At 41.4% G+C, this 20469-nt stretch overlaps 1 pseudogene; it reads left to right on the top strand.

The window, feature by feature from the left end:
- The window catches only part of LOC111950827 (vacuolar protein sorting-associated protein 11 homolog), a 54222-nt pseudogene extending 33778 nt beyond the window's left edge, over window positions 1-20444 (top strand).
- Window positions 20445-20469: the final 25 nt, after the last annotated feature.

Here is a 20469-nt window from a genome sequence, read left to right as displayed (position 1 = left end):
CTATCAGCCAACTTGACACAATTGCGGGAAGCATTTTCTGTATTTATTAATTATTATTTCACCTTTATTTAACCAGGTAGGCTAGTTGAGAACAAGTTCTCATTTACAACTGCGACCTGGCCAAGATAAAGCAAAGCAGTGAGACACAAGCAACAATCAAGAGTTACACATGGAATAAACAAACATCCAGTCAATAATACAATAGAAAAAGTATATATACAACGTGTGAAAATGAGGTAGGACAAGGGAGGTAAGGTAATAAATAGGCCATAATAGGCCATAGTGGCGAAATAATTACAATATAGCAATTAAACACTGATAGAGTGATAGATGAGCAGAAGATGAGTTTGCAAGTAGAGATACTGGGGTGCAAAGGAGCAAAATAAATCAAATAAATAACAGTGTGGGGATGAGGTAGTTGGATGGGCTAAATTATAGATGGGCTATGTACAGGTGCAGCTGGTGCTTAAAAATAGTGAGGGAGATAAGTGTTTCCATTTTCAGAGATTTTTGTAGTTCATTCCAGTCATTGGCAGCAGAGAACTGGAAGGAGAGGCGGCCAAAGAATTGGTTTTGGGGGTGACCAGAGAGATATACCTGCTGGAGCGCGTGCTACAGGTGGGTGCTGCTATGATGACCAGCGAGCTGAGATAAGGGGGGACTTTACCTAGCAGGGTCTTGTAGATGACCTGGAGCCAGTGGGTTTGGCGACGAGTATGAAGCGAGGGCCAGCCAACGAGAGCGTACAGGTCGCAGTGGTGGGTAGTATATGGGGCTTTGGTGACAAAACGGATGGCACTGTGATAGACTGCATCCAATTTATTGAGTAGGGTATTGGAGGCTATTTTGTAAATGAAGATTGCCGAAGTCGAGGATCGGTAGGATGGTCAGTTTTACAAGGGTATGTTTGGCAGCATGAGTGAAGGATGCTTTGTTGCGAAATAGGAAGCCAATTCTAGATTTAACTTTGGATTGGAGATGTTTGATGTGAGTCTGGAAGGAGAGTTTACAGTCTAACCAGACACCTAGGTATTTGTAGTTGTCCACATATTCTAAGTCAGAACCGTCCAGAGTAGGGATGTTGGACGGGCGGGCAGGTGCAGGCAGCGATCGGTTGAAGAGCATACATTTAGTTTTACTTGTATTTAAGAGCAATTGGAGGCCACGGAAGGAGAGTTGTGTGGCATTGAAGCTCGTCTGGAGGGTTGTTAACACAGTGTCCAGTGTCCACAGTGTCCCCTCACAGTTACTGCCGTTCCATGAGATGTTGTTAAATCTGTTTTTTAAAAGGTAATTTTGGGGTTTGCTTGAATAATTGGAGATTCATGTGTTTAATGCGATCTTGGCTCTGTATAAAACTGTGCGTTGCTGTTAATTTGTTTTGGACTTGGGGACTGTAAAGAGACCCCTGGTGGCATGTCTTGTGGGGTATGTATGGGTGTCTGAGCTGAATGTTATGTTAACATTATTATGCAGACAATCTGGAATCTTCATCACATTAATATTTATTAGGGATGCATGATATATCGGTGAAGATATCGGAATTGGCCGATATTAGCTAAAAATGACAATGTCTAGTTTAACGCCATTGTGCAAAACCGACGTGCATACCTATATAGCGTAGGTACATGACGTAATGACGCCACATAAAATTCTGCGCTATACGTGCAACACAGCATTCCTAAACTAGCCCACAATGTCTGCTGTGTTGATCGAGCAGTCACAAAATTTCTGCGAGACAACTCAAAGAAATCCATTAACGCAAAGATAATGTAATTCATTGCCCTTGACAATCAACCATTCTCTGTCATGGGTGATGTTGGCTTTCACTGACTGGTCGAGCACCGGTACACACTACCAAGTGCGCTATTTTTCAGATGTTGCCCTACCGGAGTTACACAGTAATAGTGTCACTGCTATTAGCTTCACGACACATACTATGGAACGCTGTTTGGGTCTTTGCATGTCAAAAAAATATACTGCACCACTGTCATGTTGCTGCTACCGTCCCTTATGACCAAACATTCTTTCTGGACATCAGAACTGGGATTACTCACCACGGACTGGAAGAAGCTTTTTCCTTTAACGAGTCGGACGAGAAAGATATACTGCTCTCCCGGGAACAGGCCCAGATCCACTTCATTTGCGTGAAGAAAAGACGGAGGAAAAGAGGACGCAGATCAGGCTGCCTTTTGAGAATCTGTAGGCGAGCGAATAAACTCCTACTGCCATCCGTTCTACTTGCTAACTTGCAATCATTGGAAAATAAAATGGATGACCTATGATTATCCTACCAACAGGACATTAAGAATTGTAATATCCTATGTTTCACAGAGTCGTGGCTGAACGACGACACAGACAATATAGAGCTGGAGAGATTTTCAATGCATCGGCAGAACAGTGAAGCTACGCCTGGTAAGACGAGGGGTGGGGAGTGTGTGTATTTTTGTCAATAACAGCTGGTGCGCGATGTCTAATATTAAAGAAGTCTTGAGGTATTACTCGCTTGAGGTAGAGTACCTTATGATAAGCTGCAGACCACACTATATACCAAGAGAGTTCTCATCTCTATTATTCGTAGCCGTCTATTTACCGCCACAGACTGATGCTGGCACTAAGACCGCACTCAACCAACTCTATAAGGCCATAAGCAAACAAGAAAATGCTCACCCAGAAGCGGGGCTCCTAGTGGCCGGGGACTTTAAATGCAGGGAAACTTAAACCAGTTTTACCACATTTTTTTAACAGCATGTCACATGTGCAACCAGAGGGAAAAAAACTCTAGACCACCTTTACTCCACACACAGAGATGCATACAAAGCTCTCCCCCGCCCTCCATTTGGCAAATCCGACCATCATTCTATTCTCCTGATTCCTGCTTACAAGCAAAAACTAAAGCAGGAAGTACCAGTGACTCGCTCAATACGGAAGTGGTCAGATGGCGCGGATGCTACGCTACAGGACTGTTTTGCTATCACAGACTGGAATATGTTCCGCGATTCCTCCAATGGCATTGAGGAGTATACAACCTCAGTCATCGGCTTCATCAATAAGTGCATCGACGACGTCGTCCCCACAGTGACTGTACGTATATATCCCAACCAGAAGCCATGGATTACAGGCAACATCCGCATCAAGCTAAAGGCTAGAGCTGCCACTTTCAAGGAGCGGGTAACTAATCTGGACACATATAAGAAATACTGATATGCCCTCAGACGAACCATCAAACAGGCAAAGCGTCAATACAGGATTAAGATTGAATCCTACTACACCGGCTCTGATGTTCGTCGGATGTGGCAGGGCTTGAAAACTATTACGGACTACAAAGGGAAACCCAGACGCAAGCTGCCCAGTGACACAACCCTTACTAGATGAGCTAAATGCCTTTTGTGTTCGCTTCGAGGCAAGCAACACTGAAGCATGCACGAGAGCACCAGCTGTTCTGGATGACTGTGTGATAACGCTCTCGGTAACTGATGTGAGCAAGACCTTTAAACAGGTCAACATTCACAAAGCCGCAGGGCCAGATGGATTACCAGGACGTGTACTCAAACTGCGCGGACCAACTGGCAAGCGTCTTTACTGACATTTTCAACCTCTCCCTGACCAAGTCTATAATACCTACATGTTTCAAGCAGACCGCCATAGTCCATGTGCCCAAGAAAGCGAAGGTAACCTGCCTAAATGATTACCGCCACGTAGCACTCACGTCGGTAGCCATGAAGTGCTTTCAAAGGCAGGTCATGGCTCACATCAACAGCATCCTGCTGGATACCCTAGACCCACTCCAATTCGCATACCGCTCCAACAGATCCACAGATGACGCAATCTCAATCGCACTCCACACTGCCCTTTCTCACCTGGACAAAAGGAACACCTATGTGAGAATGCTGTTCATTGACTACAGCTCAGTGTTCAACACCATAGTGTTCACGAAGCTTATCACTAAGCTAAGGACCCTGGGACTAAACACCTCCCTTTGCAACTGGATCCTGTACTTCCTGACGGGCCGCCCCCAGGTGGTAAGGGTAGGCAACAACACGTCTGCCACGCTGATCCTCAACACTGGGGCCCCTCAGGGGTGTGTACTTAGTCCCCTCCTGTAATCCCTGTTCACCCACGACTGCGTGGCTAAACACAACTCCAACACCATCATTACGTTTTCTTAACAGTGGTAGGCCTGATCACCGACAACGATGAGACGGACTTTTGGGAGAAGGTCAGAGAACTGGCAGTGACAACAACCTCTCCCTCAATGCGAGCAAAACAAAGGAGTTGATTGTGGACTACAGGAAAAGGCGGGCTGAACAGGCCCCCATTAACATCAACCTAGCTGTAGTGGAGCATGTTGAGAGTTTCAAGTTCCTTGGTGTCTACATCACCAACGATCTATCATGGTCCTAACACACCAAGACAGTTATAAAGAGGGCATGACAAAACATTTTCCCCCTCAGGAGACTGAAAAGATTTGGCATGGGTCCCCAGATCCTCAAAAAGTTACACAGCTGCACATTTGAGAGCATCCTGACCGGTTGCATCACCGCCTGGTATGGCAACTGCTCGTCATCTGACCTTAAGGCGCTACAGAGGGTAGTGCGTACGACCCAGTACATCACTGGGGCCATGCTTCCTGCAATCCAGGACTTATATAATAGGCGGTGTTAGAGGAAAGCCCATAAAATTGTCAGACTCCAGTCACCCAAGTCCGCACAGCAAGCGGTACCGGAGTGCCAAGTCTGAGACCAAAAGGCTCCTTAACAGCTTCTAACCCCAAACCATAAGACTGCTGAACAATTAATCAAATGGCCACCGGACTATTACATTGACCCCCCTACCTCCATTTGTTTTGTACACTGCTGCTACTCACTGTTTATTATCTATGCATAGTCACTTCACCCCTACCTATATGTACCAATTACCTCGAACCTGTATCCCTGCACATTGACTCGGTACTGATACCCCCATATAGCCTCCTTATTGTTATGTTATTGTGTTACTTTTTTATTCTTTTTTTACTTTCGATTTATTTGGTAAATATTTTCTTAACTCGTCTTGAACTGCACTGTTGGTTAAGGGCTTGTAAGTAAGCATTTCACGGTAAGGTCTACACTTGCTCTATTCGGCGCATGTGACAAAAAGTTTGATTTGATTTAGATCGCTTCGCAACTCGGGAGCCCCAACGTCTCATTATGTAAAAAAAACAAAACAAGCAAGTATAGTGTAGAGAATCATTGTACCATCTAAACCGCTGTGAAATATATTTGTCATAACCAAAAATATTGTATATCTGCAAAAACCAAAAGCAATAGATGCAAAAACCAAAAGCAATAGATGCAAAAACAAAACTTAAGAACGGGAAGCATAGAAATAGTGCACATATAACATATCTACGGCTTCTTAGACTTGCTTTCAATGAGAATTAAATATCTATAACACCATTTCTATTTTAATTTGGTCAGGTCACCCAAAACGTTAAATTTTACAGTTTTAACAGAGTATGACAACCAAGCAGAGCAAACCCAAGGCCACGCCTGCAACAAACCAGATCCTCTAGTTGGCTGTCCCCGCTAAAATATGTTAGTGTTTTATTTTTCAATAATTTGTTATGTTAGAATTTTGCTTCCACTTTGAAATTAGAGTATTTTGTCTAGATCGTTGACCAAAAATGACAATTAAATCCATTTTAATCACACTTGAACAAGAAAATGTGGAAAAAGTTGAGTGGTGTGAAAACATTCTGAAGGCACTGTATCGCTGCTTTAAAAAGTGTGATGTGTCTTGCTGTCTTCAGAAGCCAACTCCAATTTCTCTGTGGTTTGTGGGTGGAAAAAGCACATCATGCATCTTTTTTGAGCCAGCACTTGTGTGTATGACAGTTCAACTTTTGATCGGTCTGGCAAGCTATGGCATGATGGTAAACTGGCAGATTTTTAAGAGAAATTCCACAGAAAAACTGTTATTCTCAAGATGTCCCCTCCAACTGGTTATTCTCCTATTGACATTGTGCACCACAACAAATTCAGGTAAGTTACTTTGCTTGAAAAAAATGGGCTGCGTCTAATTTGAAAAATACAGACGGCAGTGACTTTTGTTGATCAAATTGTTTTATGTAGATCATTATAATGGGTAAATCTCAATCATCAGCATTTGGTCCCCTTTTTCTGTCTTAAAACATTCGGCAACTCTCATCCTATCAGTCTGTCCGTTTATTGGGTATTGGTGAACATGTAATTCATTACATTGTATTTGCTTTTCTGTAATCCTTAAGAGTATTGACGATCTAAGTAACATATAATAAAAAATCCGCATCGAAATCCGTGAGTTTAAAGTAGAGGAAGGTGGAAGGTGACCGAGCTACAGCAGTGCTCAGACCATGAGAAATTCCGAAAATCGGTCTTCTCACGAAAACATCTATAGCATCCGAATGGTTTGGCCTACGAAGTAATCGGGGTTAAAAATGTGTTCAAAAAACCCACACATATTTCCTGAGCTTTCTTATATCTCCTAGATATAGGACAGACACTTCAGAACCTTATTCTTCATGATTCATTGTTTTACTGTCTCCTTTGCCATTTATGTGTTATTAAATGCGTTTCTATAGTAGTAAAGGCCAAATTAAATATTTTATCAAATCATTTGAAATATTTGTTTACACCTAAAGTGGTTCTAAAATGTATAAATCAATACATCAAATTGCTAAATGATCCATGGCATGACCATCTTAAAACAATTCCATATATTAGCTTAGTAGAACTTGCCCCACCCCTCAACGGCTTAGACTTTTAGAGGTTCTCCATATAAACTCTGATTCACTAGGTCTAGGATATGAGTTGAGGTTTAAACTAAATGGCACTGCATCGCTTCATACAGCATGGCAAAGTATATTGGCCATTTTTTTCATATATTTCAAGGGTTGTGTACTGTAGAGTTCAAAAGGTACTCATACTCAAAGCCATGAAAAATAAATAACCCAAGGAGGCCGAGATGCAAAAATAATTCATTTAATCCATGCTCGAAAGAATACAACAAGTGAAAGTGCAAGGTGCATGGATTCAATTAATTATATTATTTTTGCATCTTGCCCTCCTTGGGTTATTTATTTTCTATGGTTTTGAGTGTGAGTACCTTTTGAACTCTACAGATATTTTCTTTTCCCCGCACCGGCCGCATTTCATTCTAGCCTGAGCGCAAACCCTCATACTGGCTTTCTAACGATGGTGTAGCTACTACCATATTTTCTGTCTAACAAATAACCCCCCATTCCATTCATTAATTGTAGGACATTGAGTTTTTACTGGAAAAGACACATAAAATCTAATTTTATTAGTCACATGCGCCGAATACAACAGGTGAAATGCTTACTTACGAGCCTCTAACCAACAATGCAGTTTTAAAAAATACAGATAAGAATAAGAGATAAAAGTAACAAGTAATTAAAGAGCAGCAGTGAAATAACAATAGCAAGACTATATACAGGGGGGTACCGATACAGAGTCAATGTGCGGGGGCACTGGTTATTTGTGGTAGTATGTACATGTAGGTTGAGTTATTAAAGTGACTATGCATAGATGACAACAGCGTAGAAGTGGTGTAAAGAGGGGGGGGCACTGCAAATAGTCTGGGTAGCCATTTCATTAGGTGTTCAGGAGTTTTATGGCTTGGGGGTAGAAGCTGTTTGGAAGCCTCTTGGACCTAGACTTGGCACTCCGGTACCGCTTGCCGTGCGGTAGCAGAGAGAACAGTCTAAGACTAGGGTGGCTGGAGTCTTTGACCATTTTTAGGGCCTTCCTCTGACCCTGCCTAGTATAGAGGTCCTGGATGGAAAGAAGCTTGGCCCCAGTGATGTACTGGGCCGTTCGCACTACCCTCTGTAGTGCCTTGCCGTCGGAGGCCGAGTAGTTGCCATACCAGGCAGTGATGCAACCAGTCAGGATGCTCTCAATGGTGCAGCTGTAGAACCTTTTGAGGATCTGAGGACCCATGCCAAATCTTTTCAGTCTCCTGAGGAGGAATAGGTTTTGTCGTGCCCTCTTCACGACTGTCTTGGTGTGGCTGGACCATGTTAGTTTGTTGATGATGTGGACACCAAGGAACTTGAAGCTCTCAACCTGCTCCACTGCAGCCCCGTCGATGAGAATGGGGGCGTGCGCAGTCCTCTTTTTCCTGTAGTCCACAATCATCTCCTTTGTCTTGATCACATTGAGGGAGAGGTTGTTGTCCTGGCACCACACAGCCAGGTCTCTGACCTCTCAATAGGCTGTCTTGTCGTTGTCTGTGATCAGGCCTACCACTGTTGTGTCATCGGCAAATGTAATGATGGTGTTGGAGTCGTGCCTGGCCGTGCAGCCAAGAGTGAACAGGGAGTACAGGAGGGGACTGAGCACGCACCCCTGAGGGGCCCCTGTGTTGAGGATCAGCGTGGCGGATATGTTGTTACCTACCCTTACCACCTGGGGGCGGCCCGTCAGCAAGTTCAGGATACAGTTGCAGAGGGAGGTGTTTAGTCCCAGGGTCTTTAGCTTATTGATAGGCTTTGAGGGCACTATGGTGTTGAACGCTGAGCTGTAGTCAATGAATAGCATTCTCACATAGGTGTTCCTTTTGTTCAGGTGGGAAAACGGCAGTGTGGAGTGCAATGGAGATTGTGTCATCTGTGGATCTGTTGGGGCAGAATGCAAATCGGAGTGGGTCTGGGGTTTCTTGGATGATGGTGTTGATGTGAGCCATGACCAGCCTTTCAAGGCACTTTATGGCTACAGACGTGAGTGCTACGGGTCGGTAGTTGTTTAGCCAGGTTATCTTACTGTTCTTGGGCACAGGGACTATGGTGGTCTGCTTAAAACATGTTCGTATTACAGACTCGTACAGGGAGAGGTTGAAAATGTCAGTGAAGACACTTGTCAGTTAGTCAGCGCATGCTCGCAGTACACGTCCTGGTAATCCGTCTGACCCTGTGGCCTTTTGAATGTTGACCTGTTTAAAGGTCTTAACTCACATCGGCTGTGGAGAGCGTGATCACAGTCTTCCGGAACAGCTGGTGCGAGCATAGAAGTAGTTTAGCTCATCTGGTAAGCTCGTGTCACTGGGCAGCTCTCGGCTGTGCTTCCCCTTGTAGTCTGTAATGGTTTGCAAGCTCTGCCACATCCGACGAGCGTCAGAGCCGGTGTTGTACGATTCGATCTTAGTCCTGTATTGACGCTTTGCCTGTTTGATGGTTCGTCGGAGGGCATAGCCGGATTTCTTATAAGCTTCCGGGTTCGAGTCACGCTCCTTGAAAGCGGCAGCTCTAGCCTTTAGCTCAGTGTGGATGCTGCCTGTAATCCTTGGCTTCTGTTTGGTGTATGTACGTATGGCCACTGTGGGGACGATGTCATCGATGCACTTATTGATGAAGCCAATGACTGATGTGGTGTACTCCTCAATGGCATCGGAGGAATCCTGGAACATATTCCAGTCTGTGCTAGCAAAACAGTCCTGTAGCTTAGCAACTGCTTCATCTGACCACTTTTTTATTGATCTAGTAACTGCTGCTTCCTGATTTTAATTTTTGCTTGTAAGCAGGAATCAGGAGGATAGAATTATGGTCAGATTTGCCAAAAGGAGGGCGGGGGAGAGCTTTGTATGCATCTCTGTGTGTGGAGTATAGGTGGTCCAGAGTTCTTTTTCCTCTGGTTGCACATTTAACATGCTGATAGAAATTTGGTAAAACAGATTTAAGTTTCCCTGCATTAAAGTCCCCGGCTACTAGGAGCGCCAACTCTGGGTGAGCGTTTTCTTGTTTGCTTATGGCAGAATACAGCTCATTCAATGCTGTCTTAGTGCCAGCCTCTGACTGTGGTGGTATGTAAACAGCTACAAAGAATACAGATAAAAACTCTCTCGGTAGGTTGTGTGGTCTACAGCTTATCATGAGATACTCTACCTAAGGCGAGCAATAGCTCGAGACTTCCGTAGATATCGTGCACCAGCTGTTGTTTACAAAAATACATAGACCACCGCCCCTTGTCTTACCAGACGCCACTGTTCTATCTTGCCGGTACATTGTATAACCAGCCAGCTGTATGTTGATGTTGTCGTCGTTCAGCCACGACTCCGTGAAGCAGTTTTTAATGTCCCGTTGGTAGTTTAATCTGCAGCGTAACTCGTAGATTTTATTGTCCAAAGATTGCACTTTTGTTAGCAGAATGGAGGGAAGTGGGGGTTTATTCGATAGCCTGCAAATTCTCAGAAGGCAGCCGGACCTTCGGCCCTCTTTCTCCACCTCACGCACATCGGGGCCTGTTCCCGAGGAAGCAGTGTATCCTTCACGTCGGGCTCGTCAGAGTCGTGAAAGGAAAAGAGGATTCTGCTAGTCCTTGGTGAGTAATCGCAGTCCTGATGTCTAGAAGTTATTTTCGGTCATAAGAGACGGTAGCGGCAACATTGTGTACAAAATAAGTTACAAACAACAAAATAAGCGAACAAAAAAACACAATCGGCTGGGGTGACGTAAAATGTCTGCCTTCTTCTCCGGCGCCATCTTAATGGTCATCATAACATGGTCATCATTACCTGATTGCCAGTCTGTTTCTGCTTGACAATGGAGTAGGCAAGAGCACTAACTGATCTGGGACCATGCTAACCAATGTGGTCTCATGACAGCCCATTTAGTATGATATGTAATGTTGTGTTCAGTGGCATAGCCAGACATTCTTTGGTGGGTGGGCCTGCAGAAATAAAGATTAAAATGTGCTGTTTTGAACATTTAGAATTTTTAAAGCTAATTAAAGCTCAAATATACACTAAGAGGACAGTTTATTGGGGAGCCAGGCCCACCCGAGCCTGGGGAGCCATGACGAATTGGATGAAGTAATTGATTATATATCGCGGACGTAAGGTATTGCATGTCTTTATCTGAGACAAGGTTGCTTGTTGTGCAGTAAGAAGGAAGGAACATTTTACATTGGCGGTTAGAATTAAAATGACAAAGGAGAACATCGTTCTGAGAGAAGCCTTACTTGACATACAGACTAGATCCATGAGAGGGAATCTGGTACTTACAGGTATCCAAGAGACAGAAGGAGAAGTTCCTGAATCTGTTGTTAGACAGTTCCTCCTTACAGCGCTTCAGATTCCACCCGAAACTATTGACAAAATCCAACTCGAACATGTACACCGCTTCGGACAGAGAGGGCAGAGGTTTGAACACCCAATCGTTGCAAAATGTGCTTTCCTTAAGATAAAATAATGGTTAAAAGCCTGGGTGAAAGACTTGCTTGCACGAAAATAGGCATGAATGACCAGTTCCTGAAGGAAATTGCAGAACGGCGTAAAGTTTTGTTTCCAACTGTCAAGGAAAATAGATTGCAAAGGAAACGCGTAGCTCTCGTCGTCGATAAACTGTATATTGATAACCAGTTGTTTAGAGACACAAAGACTACTCAATGGCTATTTTCAAAATTACAAAGTTCTCATAGAGGAGGCAAATAAGGAAACACTAGCCCGGTTATGGATTGTAATAATACAACAAAAAAATATAGCTTTTCTATCTATCTTCAAATATAACTAATTGGAACACTAAAGCACTAATTCAACATGGTGGAGATAAAAACTCAGTAAACAGAAGGCACAGTATGGATGGATGGATGGATGGATGGTGTGGTGTGTGTTTTTTGGTGTTTGGGAAAGTGTGGCGTTGAGTGAGAAAGGAAATGGTTGCATTTCCCAGAACCAATGTATTGCTGTGAGCAGGGGTTGTGAGAGAGCTTTCAATGTTGTTCAGATGAGGGACATACATTTTATAATGAATTATACATCATATTTATTTATTGTCCTATCATGGTTGAACAGCGTTTTAAAATAAATTATACATATAATGTATTTATCGTCCTATCATGGGGATCCTGGTGGGCTGCCCGCACCCAGGCAGTGGCAGTGCTGGCAACACTAGCTGCAGTAACCCATGGGGAGGGGGTCACACTCGGATATTCAGAGAGGGGGCATATTATTGTGGCACAAAATCAAAGGTCTGACTGCACGGAGATGCTTGGGAATATGGTCAATACGGGGGACCATGTTGTGGGTGTTTCATGTGAAGGGGGTATATCTGATCTCCATCATCTGGGACATGACAACGGTAAATCAAATCTCCCCATTTCTGCCCATTTTTTTGGCACAGTTTTACAGGCCTTCTCATACAGCTGCAACTGTATATGCATTCATAAATCAAGACCTTTCTTGAGTTGGGCTCTGGGATGGTGCAAATGTTGAGAATTTGAGTCTATGGTTGTTGTGGGGGAAAGGGGTTGAGTGTGTATTAGTGTGTGGGTGGGTGTGTATCCCACAACTGTTGTGAGGGAGTAAAAGATGTTAGGGACAATATAGGATGATTCAAAATAATTGTTTGCTAATATAATAATTGCTTGCGATAATGTAATTTTGGTAATGGCGAGACTGGTGAGAGGTAAAAATCCTTAGCATAAATTGCCAACATTACTACAAATATCAATAGCTAATTATGGAAAATAAGAAACAGGATTTTTAAAATGTATATACAGTTGAAGAGGATGTTTACAAACACCTTATCCAAATACATTTAAACTCAGTTTTTCACAATTCCTGACATTTAATCCTAGTAATAATTCCCTGTCTTAGGTCAGTTAGGATCACCACTTTATTTTAAGAATGTGAAATGTCAGAATAATAGTAGAGAGATTGATTTATTTCAGCTTTTCTTTCTTTCATCACATTCCCAGTGGGTCAGAAGTTTACATACACTCAATTAGTATTTGGTAGCATTGCCTTTAAATTGTTGAACTTGGGTCAAACAATTCGGGTAGCCTTTCACAAGCTTCCCACAATAAGTTGGGTGAATTTTGGCCCATTCCTCCTGACAGAGCTGGTGTAACTGAGTCAGGTTTGTAGGCCTCCTTGCTCGCACATGCTTTTTTAGTTCTGCCCACACATTTTCTATAGGATTGAGGTCGGGGCTTTGTGATGGCCACTCCAATACCTTGACTTTGTTGTCCTTAAGCCATTTTGCCACAACTTTGGAAGTATGCTTGGGATCATTGTCCATTTGGAAGACCCATTTGCGACCAAGCTTTAACTTCCTGACTGATGTCTTGAGATGTTGCTTCAATATATCCATATAATTTTCCATCCTCATGATGCCATCTATTTTGTGAAGTGCACCAGTCCCTCTTGCAGCAAAGCACCCCCACAACATGATGCTGCCACCCCCGTGCTTCACGGTTGGGATGGTGTTCTTCAACTTGCAAGCGTCCCCCTTTTTCCTCCAAACATAACGATGGTCATTATGGCCAAACAGTTCTATTTTTGTTTCATCAGCAGATGACATTTCTCCAAAAAGTACGATCTTTGTCCCCATGTGCAGTTGCAAACCTTAGTCTGGCTTTTTGATGGCGGTTTTGGAGCAGTGGCTTCTTCCTTGCCGAGCAGCCTTTCAGGTTATGTCGATATAGGACTCATTTTACTGTGGATATAGATACTTTTGTACCTGTTTCCTCCAGCATCTTCATAAGGTCCTTTGCTGTTGTTCTGGGATTGATTTGCACTTTTCGCAAAAGTACGTTCATCTCTAGGAGACAGAACACGTCTCCTTCCTGAGCAGTATGACGGCTGCGTGGTCACATGGTGTTTATACTTGCGTACTATTGTTTGTACAGATGAATGTGGTACCTTCAGGCGTTTGGAAATTGCTCCCAAGGATGAACCAGACTTGTGTATTTTTATTTTCTGAGGTTTTGGCTGATTTCTTCTGATTTTCCCATGATGTCAAGCAAAGAGGCACTGTGTTTAAAGGTAGGCCTTGAAATACATCCACAGGTACACCTCCAATTGACTCAAATGATGTCAATTAGCCTTTTAGAAGCTTCTAAAGCCATTACATCATTTTCTGGAATTTTCAAGCTGTTTAAAGGCACAGTCATCTTAATGCATGCAAACTTCTGACCCACTGGAATTGTGATATAGTGAATTATAAGTGAAATAATCTGTCTGTAAAAAATTGTTGGAAAAGTGAATTGTGTCATGCACCAAGTGTTCAATGGGTGGCACTGTGTGCTCTTTTCGAAGGATGGGTCCCGGGTCTCTCCGGGGCTATAGGGTCGGGGGTGTCGGGCATTGGGATGCCAACTCAACTCGGGATGAGGAGGGCTTTTAGCGGGTGGAATAATGGGGACGAATTGGAGGTTTACTTAGTAGCAATGCAAATATCATTGTACAGCTATATAGACACTTACTTTTTAATGGTATGTTTACAAACATATATTTTGATAAATAGAATTGAAACTTGTCTCATTATGGTAAGTGGTGAAATAAGTATAGCCAGCTATAATTGTAATGGCTTAGCAGAAAATAAGAAAAGATTATCAGTATTTACCTGGCTGACAGAGAAGGCATATAATATCTATTGTTTACAGGAAACTCATTCAACAATTTTAGATGAAGTTTTGTGGAAAAAGGACTGGGGGGGCAAAATATATTTCTCCCATGGGCAAAGAAATTCAAAAGGGGTGATGATATTAATTAACAGTAATTTTGATCCAAATGTGTAAATTGTCCAAACAGATCATCAAGGTAGATGGATTATTTTAAATATGTTATTGGACAATAAACAGATTTGGCTTATTAACCTATACGGTCCAAATTATGATCCAAGCTTCTTTGAAAATATATATAAGAATTTATCAATTCTACAAGCAACACTAGACTATTATTATGGTGGGGGATTTTAGTACGGTTTTAAATACCTCTACGGACCGGAAAGGAAATCACACTATCACCCTCAGGCACTTAAGGAGATCATGAATGTCATGGATATATTGGAATTAGTGGATATATGGAGGCTTAAATACCCTGACCTAGTGAGATATACATGGCGGAGGCTTAATCAAGCTAGTCATCTTGATTACTTTCTTATGTCATTCTCTCTGGCACCAAAAGTTAAAATACTGTTGATAGTGGACAGAATGTGGTAGGATCATCACTTAATTGGCATATATATTACTCTTACAGAATTTCCACGTGGGCGAGGATATTGGAAATTTAATCAAAGCCTAATGGATGATAGTTATAAACAAGTTAAGACAGAATAATTTATAACTGACTTTTTCCGACGTAACATAGATCCCCTTAGTGTATGGGCCACTTTTAAGTGTGCCTTTAGAGGCCATGCAATTCAGTACTCATCTATAAAACAAAAGCAATTTAGATCAAAAGAGTCCATATTAACAAAGAAAATTGAAGGACTAACAGTACAGTTAGATAGCAATAAAAACGGTACCATAGATGTACAGAATAAGTTAGAGGAAAAACAAAAAGAAATGGAGGAACTTATTCAAGAAAGATCCAGTGTAATATATTATAAAAATAAAGCGAACTGGATGGAATATGGGGAAAAATGCACCAAATTATTTTTCAATCTTCAACATAGAAATGCTACCAAAAATAATGTATTGAAACTTGTTACACATGATGGAGTCACGCATGATTCCCCGAATGATATTTTGAAAGAGGAAGTAAAGTACTTTAAGAATATGTTTTCGTTTGCCTCCTCCATCTCCACTAACCGAATCTAATTGTATGGATTCTCTTCCTATTAATAATGTAAAATTAACATCTGTACAGAAAGACTCATGTGAAGGCCAAATTACAGAAGAGGAACTTCTTGATGCAATTAAAGCCTTTAAGGCTGGGAAAACTCCAGGGCTGGATGGCATAGCAGTGGAAGTATACCAAACTTTTGATGTACTCAGAGCCCCATTATTATCATGTTTTAACCACTCCTATATAAATGGTAGATTATCAGACACGCAACAAGAAGGTCTGATTTTATTATTACTGAAACAGGATCCAAGTGGTACATTTAAAGATCAAGTCCATTTAAACAAATTGGAGGCCTCTTACACTTCAGTGTTGTGGTGCAAAAATTCTAGCTAAATGCTTGGCTCATAGAATTAAAAAGGTGTTGTTAGATATTATTCATCCTAATCAGACAGATTTTTTACATGGACGATACATTGGAGATAATATAAGACAAGTACTGGAAACAATAGAATACTATGAAATATCAGGGACACCAGGCCTGGTTTTCATAGCTGATTTTGAAAAGGCTTTTGATAAAGTACGACTGGAGTTTATATATAAATGCCTAGAATATTTAAATTTTGGAGAATCTCTGATAAAATGGGTTCAAGTTATGTATAGTCACCCTAGGTGTAAAATAGTAAATAATGGCTACATCTCAGAAAGTTTTAAACTGTCAAGAGGAGTAAAACAAGGTTGTTCACTATTGGCATATCTATTTATTATTGCCATCGAAATGTTAGCTGTTAAAATTAGATCCAACCATCATATTAAGGGATTAGAAATCCGTGGCTTAAAAACTAAGGTGTCATTGTACGCTGATGATTCATGTTTTCTTTTAAAACCACAATTAGAATCCCTCCACAGCCTCATAGAGGATCTAGATACTTTTGCTAACCTCTCTGGATTAAAACCAAATTATGATAAGTGTAGTATATTACGTATTGGATCACAAAAAATGACACTTTTACATTACTGTGTAGTTTGCCAATAAAATTTGACGGGGATGTGGACATACTCTGTATACAAATCCCGAAAGAGAGAAATGATCTTACGCCAATACATTTTTATAGAAAGTTAGCAAAAATAGATCTTGCTACCATGGAAAGGAAAATACCTGTCTATTTGTGGAAAAATCTCCCTGATCTTTAGTCATATCACAGTTTACCTATTTGCTTATGGTTTTGCTTAAACCTAGTGACCTGCTTTTTAAATTATATGAACAAAAAATATTCAATTTTATTTGGAATGGCAAGCCAGACAAAATTAAAAGGGCTTAATTATATAATGAATATGAATTCAGAGGGCAGAAATGATTAAATATTAAAACATTAGACCTCTCACTAAAGGCATCAGTCATACAAAAGTTATACTTAAATCCGAAATGGATCTCTAGTAAATTGGTAGGAATGTCTCACCCCATGTTCAAGAATGGCCTTTTTCCCTTTATTCAGATTACAACTGCTCACTTTCGGTTGTTTGAAAACGAAATAATCTCCAAAATATCATTAATTTTTTTAACAAGCTTTAGAAAGTTGGTTGCAATTTCAGTTTAATCCACCTGAAAAGACAGAACAAATAATACAACAAATATTGTGGTTAAACTGAAATATACTAATTGATCAAAAAATATTTTTTTTGATAACATCATAAAAAAAGGTATAATTTTTGTAAATTATATCATAAATAGGACTGGTGGAGTTATGTCACACATGCAACTAACACAGACATATGGAAATTACTGCTCTACCCAAAAGTACAATTGCAACATTACCACAAAAATGGAAGAGGCAAGTAGAAGGGGGAAAAAGGAAGGAACTTGTCTGTCGGCCCTGCATTAAAGACCATAAATGGTTGAAGAAAATTGTGATAAATAAAAACATATACCAATTTCATTTCAGGACCAAAAAATTGACAGCTGTGCCATATAAATTGCTAAATAGTTGGGAAGAGATTTTCGATGTACCCATTCCATGACACATGGTTTATGAATTGACACGCAAAACAACGCCCGATTCAAAACTTCAAATTTTTCAATTTAAATTATTATACTAAATTCTTGCAACCAATAGAATGTAATATATATGGGGATACAATCTTCCCAGATCTGCAGATTTTGGAGGCAGAGTCATTAGATCATTTATTTTGGTACTGTTGTACATGTAGCTTATTTTTGGTCACAGATCCAGGAATGGCTGAAGAATTGCAACATTTACCTAGAACTAACGCTGCAGATAGCAATACTGGGTGATTTGAAAAGTCATAATCAATCAATAATTTTATAATTATTTTAGCAAACATTTGTATCTTTAATTTACAATCTGTAGAAGCTATGAGAATAGAAAGGTTCAGTACTTTTGTGAAGCATCACAGCAGTTGAAAAATATGTCAAATAGAAATCCAAAATGGATGGTGTTAAGAGATAGGTGGGAGGGGTTGAATGGGGCTGAAGGGTGGGACTAATAACAAGATAACCAATGTAAAACATACGGGGTCTGTAAAATGTATATAGGTTCAGCAGTTTTGTGAAATGGCACAGTTACAAATAGAAATCAAACTGGATGGACATCAGAAATAGAGGAAGGACTAAAAACAAACAAAATATAACTATTGTAAAATAGATTGTCTGTAAAATGTGTATAATATATATAAACTGAAGGTAGAAGCCTAAGTGGTATTGTTTATTAGTTTACTCCAATTGGGGAAGGGGTGGTATGGTTTGCGTGGAATAATAAAGGTGTCACGTTCTGACCATAGTTCCTTTTTTATGTCTTTATTTTGGTTTGGTCAGGGCGTGAGTTGGGGTGGGCATTCTGTTGTTTTTCTATGTTTTCCATTTCTGTGTTTGGCCTGGTATGGTTCTCAATCAGAGGCAGCTGTCGATCGTTGTCTCTGATTGAGAATCATACTTAGGTAGCCTGTTTTCCCCATTTTGGTTGTGGGTGATTGTTTTCTGTTTTGTGCGTATTCCTTACAGAACTGTTTCGTTTTCGCTCTTTATTATTTTTGTCATTTTAGTGTTCAGTTTATTTTGTTTATTAAAATGAACACTTTCCACGCTGCACCTTGGTCCTCTTCTCATTCACCAGACGAAAGCCGTTACAAAAGGTATATTCTAAAAACAGTATATATGCGTATTAGAAGTCGACCGATTATGATTTTTCAACGCCGATACCGATTATTGGAGGACCAAAAAAGCCGATACCGATTAATCGGACGATTTAAAAAATATATATTTGTAATAATGACAATTACAACAGTACTGAATGAACACTTATTTTAACTTAATATAATACATCAATAAAATCAATTTAGCCTCAAATAAATAATGAAACATGTTTAAATAATGCAAAAACTGCCTCCTGGGTGGCGCAGTGGTCTAGAGCACTGCATCGCAGTGCTAGCTGCGCCACCAGAGTCTCTGGGTTCGCGCCCAGGCTCTGTCGCAGCCGGCCGCGACCGGGAGGTCCGTGGGGAGCGACGCACAATTGGCCTAGCGTCGTCCGGGTTAGGGAGGGTTTGGCCGGTAGGGATATCATTGTCTCATCGCGCTCCAGCGACTCCTGTGGCGGGCCGGGCGCAGTGCGCGCTAACCGAGGGGGGCGGGTGCACGGTGTTTCCTCCGACACATTGGTGCGGCTGGCTTCCGGGTTGGAGGTTATTTTGCAGGGCTCTGGCAGTGCTCCTCCTTGCACAAAGGCGGAGGTAGCGGTCCTGCTGCTGGGTTGTTGCCCTCCTACGGCCTCCTCCACGTCTCCTGATGTACTGGCCTGTCTCCTGGTAGCGCCTCCATGCTCTGGGCACTACGCTGACAGACACAGCAAACCTTCTTGCCACAGCTCGCATTGATGTGCCATCCTGGATGAGCTGCACTACCTGAGCCACTTGTGTGGGTTGTAGACTCCGTCTCATGCTACCACTAGAGTGAAAGCACCGCCAGCATTCAAAAGTGACCAAAACATCAGCCAGGAAGCATAGGAACTGAGAAGTGGTCTGTGGTCACCACCTGCAGAACCACTCCTTTATTGGGGGTGTCTTGCTAATTGCCTATAATTTCCACCTTTTGTCTATTCCATTTGCACAACAGCATGTGAAATTTATTGTCAATCAGTGTTGCTTCCTAAGTGGACAGTTTGATTTCACAGAAGTATGATTGACTTGGAGTTACATTGTGTTGTTTAAGTGTTCCCTTTATTTTTTTGAGCAGTGTATATGGATATGTATATGGATGTATGTATGTATGTATGTATATGGGTATATATATATATTTACCCCAAAAATATGGGGGATTGGAATTGATGCAGACAATTACATTGATGGAAGCAACAATCTTTCCTCAATATTTAAGCTGATCCACCCCTAAAATAATAAAATAAAAAAAGACAAAGGTTAGGTGAATTTACATAGCAGGTTAGGTGAATTGAGTTAAGTTTAGAAGAAGGGTTAGAGTTTGCAAAAATGCTACAGTTGTCCCCGACATGACCAGAACATGCACATTTTGGATTGCTAGACTATAGCGGATTACGCACACCCATCCTTTCCGACAAACCTCCCTAAGGTTGTTTCTGTCTCAAGTAACTAGACCATTTGTAGGTATCATACTTCTTGGAGGTGCTCAGAAATATGTAAAGTAGATTTTGTATTGCTCTATAGCTAGGCTGTGCTAACATGGCCATGATGTAAGTCTCTCACTCTTCCTCTCTCTTACAGGTGGGCCCAAAGTCCCAGGAGAAAGTATATGGGCTATATTAAACAAACCCATACAGTTTTCTGGATCCAGTATACCTTTGAAACTAATCAAAACAGTGGAATGGCGTCACAAAAGTGGAAACTCACAGACATTCTGTCTTCTCCATAAAATGGATGGGAACATCACCAACA

Source organism: Salvelinus sp. IW2-2015, linkage group LG23 (genome assembly GCF_002910315.2).
Source record: "Salvelinus sp. IW2-2015 linkage group LG23, ASM291031v2, whole genome shotgun sequence".
Classification (NCBI taxonomy): Eukaryota; Metazoa; Chordata; class Actinopteri; order Salmoniformes; family Salmonidae; genus Salvelinus; species Salvelinus sp. IW2-2015.
The sequence above is the reverse complement of the archived record's forward strand: the minus strand, read 5'-3'. Positions and strand labels throughout refer to the sequence as shown.